This window comes from Bidens hawaiensis, unplaced genomic scaffold (assembly GCF_021521415.1).
Source record: "Bidens hawaiensis isolate Kalapana, Puna unplaced genomic scaffold, B.hawaiensis_p1.1 tig00007678_1, whole genome shotgun sequence".
Taxonomy (NCBI): domain Eukaryota; kingdom Viridiplantae; phylum Streptophyta; class Magnoliopsida; order Asterales; family Asteraceae; genus Bidens; species Bidens hawaiensis.
In genome coordinates this window covers 1172521-1186278 of record NW_027491534.1, presented here as the reverse complement: position 1 = coordinate 1186278, position 13758 = coordinate 1172521, and the positions used below count along the sequence as shown (strand labels likewise).

At 36.9% G+C, this 13758-nt stretch overlaps 1 pseudogene across 1 annotated transcript; it reads right to left on the bottom strand.

Moving 5' to 3' along the window:
• Window positions 1-1415: 1415 nt before the first annotated feature.
• LOC143635779 (protoporphyrinogen oxidase 1, chloroplastic-like) lies at window positions 1416-9697 on the bottom strand (annotated as a pseudogene). The gene is made up of 9 exons (XR_013154123.1): window positions 9299-9697; window positions 7954-8139; window positions 7788-7872; window positions 5485-5632; window positions 4776-4856; window positions 4206-4380; window positions 3447-3605; window positions 3260-3363; window positions 1416-1913 (listed from the first exon to the last, which is right to left on the bottom strand). The product of XR_013154123.1 is annotated as a protoporphyrinogen oxidase 1, chloroplastic-like (transcript).
• Window positions 9698-13758: the final 4061 nt, after the last annotated feature.

The following is a 13758-nucleotide window of genomic DNA, read 5'->3' as shown; positions in this document are numbered from 1 at the left end:
ATAATTAGTAAATGTTTTTGCATCCAAGAGCATTCAAAGGGTGAAAGGTGTCATGCTAATTTGTAACATTTGCATAATACAAGTGTGACCTACATAACTTTGAGTTTTGACAGCCAAACTGACATTTTTAAATTGTCTCGACCCGTTCTCTTTTATCATGTGTATTTATAGCAATGAAGTTCTGAAAAAGGGGCCCAAAAGTTCATTCCTCTTTCGGCCTTCAAGTTGACTGGGTCAGCCGTATTCCCTTTGGTTGGGTCAGCCGTATTCTATTTTATGTCCACCCTAGCATAAATTCCTGGATCCGCCTCTGTCAGGCGGTATCCGGATGAAGCCCCAACCCAAGCCGCCCCCCTCCATGCTACCCCACGGTGGTGTTAGGGATTCAAAGCCCCTCCAAGTCACCCCCAATATGCCCACAGTGGATGGTCTTATAATTAGGTACACAATCATAAACGACCCAAGAACCGAACCATCTAAATCTGAGCACCCGAGACTCTGTAGAGGCGAATACGGGCTAACTAATTTTAAAACTGGGATACGTGCTTTTTAAATGCTTTATGAAGCTAAAATCCTTCACGCATATGGTAGATTTAAATGAAACACATTCAAGACAATTGTACACATATATCGATGTCACTCTATGCACATGAAATGTAGTAATGGTCAGTAGTCCCATAGTTGTAGGCATACTTAACAGTATTGGGAGCTACTTATAGTTAACCCGACTATAAACTTGGCTAATCTATTGAAAGTTTAAAATACTTCAATGTACAACGTTGTATCACCTGCCACCAGATGTTAGAGACGTGGCAACCGGAGCCTTCTGATTATGGATCGAGCCATCGCTCAGGATACATGGACCCTTCGGAGCATTTTGATCATTGGAAGACAGCCTGAGAATCACCTCAGCATTCTGGACCAAGTCAACCAGTGACCAGAAGCGGGCAACGTACCTCATTCAACCAAAGAAGACCGTCTGATCCGGTAGAAAGTTCAATTCGGCATGCTGACCAACCCAAGAGGACCTATGCAAAGATCTTGGAGAAGGAATAGGAAGACAAACCTTCCAGTCAGAACATACCTCACCGCCACTCCATACCAGGAACGCCACCTGCGGCTGCCGAATTTTATGATCAGCAGCCAGACTTGAGACACGAAGTTTTACTGCTTTCCAATAAATTGTATGTACCTATAAATTACTGCTACTTTGTTTAAGTTTTCCAAGTACGAACGTATTAATTATTTCTCTTTAATATTTATTATATTATATATTATATATAGTGATGCCTTGTATAATAAGTAAACTTAGTATATGCTAGCTGTTCTGGTAGACCGAATGCCTTGCAGGAGTTTGTTTGAGCCCGTTCCTCATTCTGTGTCCACTTACTAAGGCGTGCGACTAGCACAGCACGGCCAATAACAACCATTTCAACTAGTCTGTGGCATCATGTAGAAGCGGCCAGCAGTGATCAACAACTATAAGAAAAATCAATAAACAAATTTATAAAACACAACTTTTATTCTCTGGAATAAAATTTATTCTACATGCCTTGTGACAAAAAAAAAACGAAATGAATTACTGACTAACATCCCAAAACGTGACATTATTATCACTTATACACGCTTTGTGACAAAAAACTACTTACATTGTCCGCAACATCATAAGCACTCTCCACACATCGACCTAAAGCTACACCAGATACATAATTTCCACCAAGAAACATACCTCCAAATCCGCCATATTTAAGAGCACTTTTTGCAGCATCTAAAATGTCAAAATGACCAATTAGAAACTGCGGGATCGCACGAGGCCATACTTTGACCCCCAAAGTCAATGGATCTCCTGCGTTCGGGTTTATCAATATCTTCCTTAGGTCTCGGTCAACTGCTTCCACTATTTGACTTTCAGTCTGATATATAATATATACAAGTTATATCATCAATCAAAATAGATAAAATAAATTTCAAACTAAAGGCTAGTTTGCTAGTTTTTTTTTTTTTTTTTTGGCGATTTCATCTTGTTTTTACACTTTCTCAAAATCATTATTTTTTATTGAATTGCCCAAATAAATCAACTTTTTAGATAAATACCCCTTTTAAAAATCCCTGCTCGTGTTCTTCACAATTCCAACCGTCATTCCATAAACTAATCAAGAACTAATTGGCACCAATTACAATCATAACATATGGTTGATTCAAAGGGATGATTTCGAATATATCATACACAAAAAGTTAAATTTTTGTTAATTTCTTTGTGCTATTTCATTAAAGGATGACGAAGATAATGATATTTTGTTTCAAGGATTTATCTTTTGTCTTCGTCTTCCTATAACGAAATCGCACAAAAAAATTTTAAAAAAAATCGAGTATACCTGCGATATATATCGTAATCGAAATGAAAATCTCCGTTCGGATTAACCACGTATTAATTGGCGCCTGATTAGGTTTTGAACACGGTTGAAATTGCGATGAATACAAGACGTCGTGAATACGAGCATGGATTTTTAAAAGGGATATTTACCTAAAAATTGATTTGTTTTGGCAATTTAATTTAAAAATTACAAAATTACCTTTCGTTGATAGACATGTGAGGAGCTTCTCGGTTAAGTTTTAACGCCCGTTAGAGTTAGTACTTAGTACTTATGTGTGTTACCAAAAATAAAGCATAGTACCCTAACCTGTTAAAAATCTTAATGCCCAAATTTGTTACTTTTTAAAAACCCCAGGCACTAACGACGTAATTAACTCATAAATTTATAATGCATATATGCGAACTACATAATTCAAAAATAAAAAAGAAATATAAAAACAATAAAGGTGAAATGTCCGGTTTGGTTGACACCACCGGTTCCAAGTTTCAAGCTGAACCGGACCGAACCATTAAAACAACTAAAAGACGAAAACCAAACCGAATTTTTTGGATTTCAAATATGCCAACATATTTTGGTTTTGAGTGGTTCGGTTAGTTTTAAACGGTTTATTAACACCTGATTCTAAACCGACACCAAGCCCTCACAACATTATACGGTTCCCGATTACGATATTTTCAATTCAGTTCAGTAAGGTCTAGTGTTGAACCATTGCAACCCCCCTCCCCAACCCCCCACCCCACACACACACACACACACAAGAAGACTATGGCCAAAAGTTACTGACACACCAGCTACCACAGTATCATTTTGAACCTAAATTTTTTTGAATCAAAGCGGTTAAAGCTTTTAATGGTTTTTTATCGCCATAAAAAAAAGTTGGCTACCTTTTCTAAAATACCAGGATTTGTAGCCCCTCCAATGTAGTTCAGGAGTAAAACCTTTCCGGGTGGGGCGCGGTTAGGGAAAAGGGATGAACTGTAAATGGTACCTAAAGATTTCAATAACAAACAAACTGAAAAATAAATATTGACGGCAAGAAGTGTTATGTAGAGATGTGAAATGAAAGTTGACCTAAAGTCTCGACGCCTTGACTACGTGGATGCAATTGACCGAACCCTTGAGTTGACCATCAATCAAACGATCAGCACGAATCGCCTCTTTTGGATAGGAAACAGATACAGCTGCAACTGGAGGATAATAGAATTTTGACAAAGCATCTGCTGCTCCTGACTGAAACAAAAACAAAAAATCTTTATATATTATTATCATTTCTAGAAAGAAGTAACTTAAGTGTTAGGAGACCTGGCATATTTTTCCTTTTCTTTAAAAATAATATCATAATAATGTACATCTACTTATTATCTTTGAAAATAACCATATAACTTTTTGCACTTTAATAATCGACTATAAATTAGGAGCAGAATAGAAAACAAATTACATTTATTACTCATATTAGCAACCAAGTTACATATCAGTTTGTTTGTTAATTTTCAAAAACTGTCATCTTATTTGTCAATTTGGTGTATGCCATGCGACATCTGATGTGATCTATTTTAGAACTCAATTAAATAAAAGCATCTCTATTATCTTATAAATAAAAGTATTCACATAAGCATTTTCTTAATATGCGATAAATGATATGGCCGTTGACATGGCATCAACCATGCCACATCAGCAATTAGGTATAAGCAGTTCAAATGAGGTTGGTTGCTAAAAGAAGTGGCAAACTGTAAGTTGGTTTACCCTAACAAAAATTAAAATAAATGGGCGTTAATATATATCAAATTAAATTCCAATGTTTTTCAAACTTTTTGCATAAGTTTGGCATACCGTAAGAGGGCGTAACAAGTCACTTGCGACGTAGGATGGAACAGTCATGACAACTGTTTTAGTCTCCACATTTGTAGCTCCATTTGGTGTTTCATATGTCAAGTTATACCCTTAATTATTCTTCAACTTTGAAATACTTACTAGTTTCCATGACAACTTCACTTTGTTACCCAACCTACAAGCATGCATATGATGATATGATTCATAAGAATATTATAACATCTAGAAGAAAAACTACAAGAAATGGAAACAATAACCAAAATGACAAACAAGATGCCATGTCATAAAAAGAATTACCAAATCCCAGATGACATCTTACACACTAAAATGATATATAAGATGCCTGTCAGCAACTAGTTGAAAAATTAGCAAAAAATTACCAAATGCCAGATGACATCTTACACACTAAAATGACATATAAGATGCCACGTCAGCAACTTGTTGAAAATTTAGCCAAAAATGACTTGCTACCGGCTGAATAGGTCATTAATGTGTGCAGAGATTTGTTCATTTTTCACCATAAACTTTCATATTGCCCATTTTAGTGGCAATAAAACATATGAAGATTACCTTTCTGAGATTGCATTAGGCAGCATTTGTTGTCCTTTCCTAAAAGATCCAACTGTTTGTCCCTTTGGTTTTGGTAATCTCCTGTCAGGTTCCACATATATTCAAGGATAGAACAAATTTGTTTTTTTACAAAAACAGAGAGAGAGAGAGAGAGAGAGAGAGAGAAGGGGGGGGGGGGGGGGGGTTGGGTCATTATGCAGATTTATGTATCATTCTCGAATCGAGACGAGCTTAAACAAACCTGGTCCTGAACCCGAACCCGAGGTTCACTTATCGAGCTTGAGCAAGCTCACAAACCCAAACGAGCCTTTATTTATATAATAATTACGTAACATTATATAAAAGTTAATATTTAATAACATATATATAATTATATATATACAAATAACTAAACAGTATATAAAATGTTATATATAAATATATAAACAAAACAACTAGAAATGTTATAAATTAATCAATATATAATAAATGTGCTGAGCCCGAGAGGAGCTCAAGCTTAAAAAACTTCTCACAGGCTCAAGCTTTAATAACCGAACTCAAGCTAGACCTCTCGTAAATTAAACGAGCTCTCGGCTCGGCTTGTTTACATAAACAATGGCTAAAACAGGATCGAGCTTGGACTCGGCTCGTTTACACCCCTAATACATACGTATATTATGGAAAATAATATTTAACAGAAAGGTAAAAAAGGCCAATTACAGAGCATTACGGGTCTCTTGGAGGTTTGGTACTATTATTTTTGTTCTGGATTGCTTTAATAGCTCCACCAATAATGCTACCACCATTTTGTTCCAGCTTCCAAACCTTTCCAAATGCTGCTTTCATACTAAGTTTTGAGGGATCACCAGCATAAACACCTGAAATATCACAATTTCACATTTTGCCACCCTAAGCTAAACAGGGTAAATAATGTAATTTTGTAAATTACATAAAAAGATAGCTTTGGTCCGGTTTCTACATTTGGTACCAGAAGAAACCATCAAAGCTTCAAAAAACTTCGATTTTATGTAATCAACTTCCAAAACTTCAAACTTTAGCTGGTCAAAATTAGGAGTGTAAATGAGTCAAGCCACTCGTGAGCTACTCGAGATTGGGTCACTAAAAGCTCGATTTGAGCCGAGCTTAAATGAGCTCGAGCTATACCTTCATGTATCGAGCTCAAACTGGCATGCAAACCTATTATTTATGCAATTTTTATTTAATGTATTAAATATATATTTATATTATAATTACTATTATATATTAAATTACGATATAATAACTAACCCATATATATATATATTATATTATATATATAACAACTACAACTAAAATATGTAAAAAATAATTAAAAAGGTATATAAATTAACTAATAAACAATAAACCAATCGACCTTGAAATACTACTCACGAGCAGAGCTAGAAACAAGCCGGGTTCTAGCTCAAGCTCTTGTAAGTTAAAAGAGCTGAGCTCGGGCTCGACTCAGCCATTATCCTGCATGGTGATCAGCATGAAATACTTTATTTGCGCCAACTGCCTGGATTTGTAGATCTCGTCAAACCGAACCATCTTGTCTGTTGCACAAGTCCCTATATGGTTTAAAACAGGCCCCGCGAGCATTTTTCCAAGGCTAATCTGGAGCATTTCACAAATTGGGCTTCAAAGGATCCAAAACAGATCCTATACTCTTTATTCACTCGTCTGCAAGCACTCGTTTATGCATGCTTGTATATGTTGACAACATCACCGTGACAAGCAACAGTTCGGCAGCCATTGATCGCATGGTCAGAAATCTGAGTTGCATTTGCAGTGCAAGATATGGTAACTCTCCCTTACTTGGGTATTTAAGTTACTTCAAAAGGATTTGATTTGGTTCTCTCTCAGAGGAAGTACATTATGGAGCTTTTAAACAAGGCTGGTCTTTCACAATCAAAACCTGTTCACTCGCCTTGCTCCAGTTCTGCTAATCTGGCATTCTGGACCTTGGTAACAGTCCACCTTTTGACAATCCGATAAGATATCGACAGGTTGTCAGGGCTCTGCAGTATCTCACGCTGAAACGGCCTGGCATAACGTTTGCGGTAAACAAAGTCTGTCAAATTATGCACTCACCCACAGAAAACCACTGGTTGGTTTAAAGAATACTCAGGCAATACAGGGAAGCTCGAATCATGGTCTTCTAACTCAGCGGGCTTCTGGATCCACGTTACATGCCTATACAGATGCTCATCATCGGTCTCTTACAGCTTTCTCCGATGCATTGAGCATGTTGTCCAGATCAACGTTCATCCACCTGGGGTTTTGCCATCTATTTAAAATCATGTCACCTGGACAGCTAGGATACAATGAACTGTGTCTCGGTCATCAACTGAATCTACATACAAAGCGTTAGCAGATGCAATTGCCGAACTCACTTGGCTTGAAGCCCTTCTAAGTGAACTTGACGTCCTAGTAAAGTCTGTTCCTATCTTATGGTGTGACAACTTAGGAGCCACATACTTATCAGCAAATCCTATTTCCCATGCTCGTAAAAAGCATGTAGAGATTGATTTTCATTTCGTAAGAGAAAGGTTGTTCAACGGAAAATTTCGCTTCAATTCATATGTACTAATGTACAAATGGCCAGATTGTTGACGCCTTTACAAAGCCACTGCCTTCAGAAAGATTTGTGACTTTATGCGACAAGCTACTGCTCGCTTCCCGGCCTTAGATTGCCAGGGAATATTAGACTGAATACTAATAGACTGGAATATGAATAGCTTAGGTTTTGAAAAGTCTCTTAGAGTTACAATTTATGGTTTTCTATATTGATCCCTTTGTAATCATCGTTTTTCGCAACAAGACAATCACAATACCAAGATTAACTTGTGTGTAATTAAATTACAAAATTTTAGGAATAACGAGCCGGCTTGACAATCCGGGCTCGAGCCCAACATTTTAGTTTGTTAAGATAAATGAGCCTAGCATAACTTGGTAGTCCATTAAGTTTATATTTTTATTATTTTTAAAAATGTACTGATTAAATTATATTACCTGAGCAAAATGGCTCTATCAAGCGTTCAAAAACTTCATCCCCAAGATTCCTTCGAACAAATTCTTCAACGGATTCCTCACGATCCTGTAAATGTAAACTTCATCAAAATCTAGAATAAGATAGTGATAAATGATTTGAAGACAAATGAATAACGGAGGTACAAACTGGCGGTGGAGGGTGGATCCCTAGAGCACCAAATCCCGCTCTGAGTTTTCCAGGAAAGCTCATTAGATCAAAGAAGGGCAAATCAGTTGGACTCGAAGGCACTGGCTTCAACCCACCATCCCATAACACAAATCGAGGCGCAGTGGGGTCCCCTAAAACCAAATCATCCTTCAACCCACTATCCACCTGTCATGCAAAATTGATATTGATAAAGTACAACTGTACAAGTAAATACAAGTAAATGATGAAGTTCATAAGGTTCACTATGCATTGCATTAAAGAAGAAACACTTCTACAGTAGTTTCTTTTGATTGATCCACATGTAGTAAGCTTTTTTATTTCTTTTTGATTATTTATTTTTTTAATTAACACACATATTAAAATAACCAATTAACCAAACACGTGATATTTTTTTATTTTTATATTTTGTTTGGCACCCGTCGCAGCGCACGGTTTTCGACGTTACATAATAAAAACAACGAAATGAACATGTTTCGATACCCTCTTGGTTATATTATGACTATTTTTGGGTTTTCTCTTTCGATTACCATAGTGAGTGCATCGAAACCGAAAATTTTACAGCCACCGCAACGCGCGGGTTTTATCTCACTGATTAAGATAATAAAGTAAAAACCAAGATGGCTATTAGCATGAATTTACTTTGTTATCTTTAGTATTATTTATCGAGAGAGATACAATTCTAGGGAGTTATGAGACAATAAACTAATACTCGCTAATTCTGTGTGAAAACCATTCGTTTTCTGGGTTTTTGAGAACCATTTGGTTTTGATTTTTTCGGCTTTCACAACAGGTTCAGTTCAGTTTGGTTTTGAATTTTTTCATTTCGGCATTTGTGTTTGAAAATTTTGGACTGGAAAACAAATGACCAAAATAATGAATTTGAGCCTATTTTTTTCTTATTAACTAATGATTAACCGCTTATTACACATTTGGACATAAACTTTTGTGTTACACCATTTATTTATTTCTTATAAAGTATAAACTACTTAAAATTGTTTTTTCCTGTTCGGTTCCAATCGGTTTAGTTCAGTTTTTGCAGTTTTGGTTGATAGCTAAACCGAATCGAACCAATAAATGATTTTTTAAAAAAGCATAAAACAAACCATTGGCTTTTTATTGGGATCGATTATGTCAGTTATCCGGCTTACAGTTCTGCTTATTTTGTGAGAAATCAAACATGTACACTCGTAATTTATTTTGTCAAAGCATAAGTAATGAACTGTTGGACGGGATGTTTGTTTATTTAATAAACAAACGTACATGAACACACGTGTCCCATTCGGTTTTTGCCGAAACAGATAGATGTTCATATATACATACATACCACCATAGTGAGCATGGGATCAGACGGCTGGAAGCTGTTGGGACCTTCTTCCCAAAGATATCCATCTCTCTCAACCGTCGATATGTTTCCCCCAACCCTATCCCTGGCCTCCGTCACGATGACGTCAGCGGAGACGTCAGCGTGTTTGGTGGCTAGGGCTTGCGCAATGCAGAGGCCGCTAATTCCGGCGCCGACAATCACACAGTCCATCAACGGCTGAGAATCGGACTCGCCGGAGATTGGAGGAGTGATTGAGGAATCCTTGGCTATAGAGCAGCGGAATCTGAATCTGAGTCTGTTGGTTGGTGTCGACGGACGGCGGGAAGCCGGTGCCGGAAGTGGAGAGCAGGTACGGCGGTGGTAGTGTACGGAAGAAGGGAGGTAGGTGAGAGATGACATCTTATTCTTATTATTATCGGGGGAAATGAAATGAAATAAAATCAATTATATACGTATTAAATTAAAAGTTAACATTTCATTCACACAAGAAAGATCCATTCTAACCTAGTGTTAGTGTTAATTGGTTGGAAGTTTGGGTTTTTCAATAGAGATTAAGTTTAATTCTTATAACATCTGAGATGGTCTTTATTATTGAGTCACCTCATACGGAGTACCTAAACATTCTATATTTGTTGATCGTTCAAAAATAAATTCACTCACAAGAATGATATCAACATGTGTAACTTGAGAGTTATATTAAAAAAGTAATTTTTTAAGAAGACAATGTTATCATGAAATGTATAATCAAATGGATAATCAAGTAAGTTGTTACTTTTAGGGGTGTTCACGGTCTAGCTATTGAAAATCGAAACCTAACTGCTGAAGATTAAAATGAATGGTTTGATGTTATTAGGCCTAGGCAAATAATACATAGATATAAAATGAGAAAAACAGTTCATGTTGCACAAAACTAGTTGCCAACATTCACATCTCCTCTATATCTAGATGCTTTGAATGAATTGCGAGCTATAAGAACCCAATAACCAAGTTTTGTTCGGTTTGAAAGTCTATACCAAGCAACATATTTGTAAATGATATTATTTTACGACTATTTATGTAACATCCGGACCCTCGCACCACCAATATTGTCTGCTTTGCCCATGAAGAGCTTACGGATTTGTTTTTGATTGCCCGGGTGGAGACTTCCTAGGAGGTCACCCATCCTGCTACTACTCTCACCTGAGTATGCTTAACTGTGGAGCTATCCTCTCATCTACTACCATTAAGCCCAAAACGCGTTGGTGATTTAAGAGACGAGACATTTACTTATGAACCAAGGATCTCTCCTGTCCACAGCCGATGTGGGATTTGCCTAAGGTGTTACAAACACCCCCCCCCCCCCCCCTTTCGATAAATAATTAAATAGAATATTTCAGGATTATTTTAGTTATCGTGTAGAGAGACGTCAATCAAGTTAGCTAAATATTTTAGGTGCATGGATAGGTTAATAGAGGATACTAGACTTAAGAATAATTATAGGTCTAAAAGCCTTTAGACTTTGTCTATTTAAACCCCTAAAACCCTAATCCTTATTATTTCACCATCATTACCCCAATCATTATAACATCCACACACCCAAATCTCCTGGACACAAATCCATCCTTCCATTTCTATCCTAGATCTAGTCCAATCTCCAAAAAGGTAAATATTATGTTTACGTTCATTTCTTATTAAGACTAATAACAAGTGAACACACGAAATCTGAAAGTTACAACCGAAGCAAACCGACACAAATGAACCGTGAATAACGAACCGCAAGCAAAGTAAGAGTAACATGATACTAAGCAAATTGTCCAAACAATAATAATAACAGTGCAGCCGTTGTGGTTTAACGAAATGAAAACAATATCAATTGGTGTGGACGGGGTTCAACGAAGCCCGGGGCTCCGTAACCGGACCCGTGATGAAACCTGAACCAAACCCGTCTCAGTTGAACAGCGCATACACGAAACCGGGACCTCAAAACGCGAACCCAAAGACAAATGTAACCAATCGGCCCCCTGTTCTTCACCTTGGTCACCGACGGCTCGAGTTACAGCCAAGGGAAGGCCAGATCTAAAGGAATCCGCAGGCGAAAATTAGAGAATTCGCATATCCTATGCGAAACTGGTATGCGAAACCGGTATGCGAAATTCTCGGATGTGTGGCCGGAGGTGAAGGGAAGAGGGGCAAGTGGCGGCGGCCGTGGGTAGGTGAGAAAGAGGAAGAAGCAAAGTGGTGGTGATGGAGTGGCCATGGAACAAGATGAAGGGAGCCAAACTCGGACCCGACCCTAATCTGATTGGGTCGCCGGAAATGTTGAGAGAGAAAGGGGGAGGGTTGGAATGTAGAAGATGAAGGGAGGGGTTGGGTGGGGGTAGGGTATGTATATATATAATTAGGGTTCATAATAATAATAATAATAATAATAATAGATAATATAAATGTGTAATAATAAAAAATAAACATTATGGATAAGGAAATGATAGGAAAGGTAAACGGAACCTGAACCAGAGACCCGACTCGTATAGAAACCGTAACCCGTCTCTTGCCAAGCCAATGATTTTTGGGACCCGGTTGGAAACAGTTGAACATAAGGGTTCGTTATAAATAATGAAATTAAAAGGGGTGTACGAATGAAGGATAACTTACAAGTATAAATAATTATATAATAATAAATATAAATACGATACTAATAAATGTCGTCGTGAGCACAAACTAATAAAGACGGTTCATTAATAAGATAAGGCCTAGTGTAATAAATTAATATGAACGGTTAAAGAAGGTTGCATGTCGGTTCCGTACACTTAAAAGTTAACCCCGCTAGGTTAAGAAAATAAATAATAAACAAATATAGAGGATTAATATGTGTACGTTATTAACAGTTAGTCGGACACAGTTGAAGAAAGAAATTACTATTAAATCAGAGAGGAATCGACTCCATGTGAGTTCTAGCCCCCTTTTTCCTTTATACGTTTTTTGGGGCTGTATGCATACTCGTATGTGAAAGAATAGATATATGTAATTTTAATTGATTATATATATCTTATAAGGACGTGATTATGTACTAATTCATTAATATGTATTTAAATGTTTGAATGGTAGTTTATAGAATAGAAAGAGTTAGGGAGCAAACCCTGCTAATACTTGTGTAGAGTGTATGGACAGAAAAGCTCATACAAGAACACAATAAAGGACTAAAAGCCTATACTGTGTTCAGACACGTGTTGTGATAGCAATGTGGTCTAATTATAGATACAACGAATTGATTGATTAGAATAATATGTATAATATGGTCCAGTTATGGATACAATGTATGGTTGGTCCAGTTATGGATACAATGAATAGGTGGTCCAGTTATAGATACAATGAATAGCTGGTCAAGTTATAATACAATGAATAGGTGGTCCAGTTATCGATACAATGAATAGGTGGTCCAGTTATCGATACAATGAATGGCTGGTCCAGTTATGGACACAATTATTAGGTGGTCCAGTTATGGATACTAAGTACAGTAGCTATTAATTATATGTGTAGGTAGTACGATTGCATGGTATGATAATTGTAAATGCATAGATATACGTTGTGTGAATGTATGGTCCAACCATGGATACTATTTATACGGGTAAAAGTTAGTGGATGGAATAGAAAGAAGGTAGGGGACAAGTCCTATCAAATACTTGCGTAGAGTGACAATATGTATATTGATGTGAATGAATGATTGCATGTTCGTGCATAGAGCCTTCGGGCCTCATGCACGCGCAGCAAGTTAGGGTGGCAAACCCCTTTAATTTGATATGGTTCGATTACGAGTAAGAATAGAAGGCTCAATTATGAGCAGGTACGTACGGGATTAGTTATAGACGAGTGTTACGTTGCGTATGAATAAAGACTGCGATTTAAATGTACAAATCCAAATTTGATTAAAAGAAAGAAATGTTAGAACTCACTCAGCGCGTAGCTGACTTTTAGAATGCATGCAGGTATTATTGGTGACGTGGCAAGCTTGAGGCGCATATGAGGCTATTCATATTGAAGAATAGATGGAGAAGAAAGTCGTTATATAAAAGTTTTAAATTTCCGCTGCAAGTTGCATGGACTTCCGCTGTAACAAACTATGTTTATGAGTAAATCCAACGCTAAAGTAGGGCACCTGGGCTCGGGGCCTTACAATTTAGCAAAGAAATAGAGATTTTAATAAAAGAAGAAAAGTGTTGTAGGAACAAACTAACCAACAAACTGCAACTGTTCAAAAAAAAACACACTAAAAAAAATTTGTCAACAACCATTACATAATAGATGTATGAATCATTTTAGGGAAAATTCCCTAATTGTCCATTTTGACCTTCATAGTCAAAGTTATGTCCAACATGCTTTATAATTTCTAAAATGTCCATTGTATATACCGTTGATGACTTACTTAATTGCTGTCAAACTAAGGTTTTTTAGCCAGTTATCTATATTAAGTGTTTTTATATGAG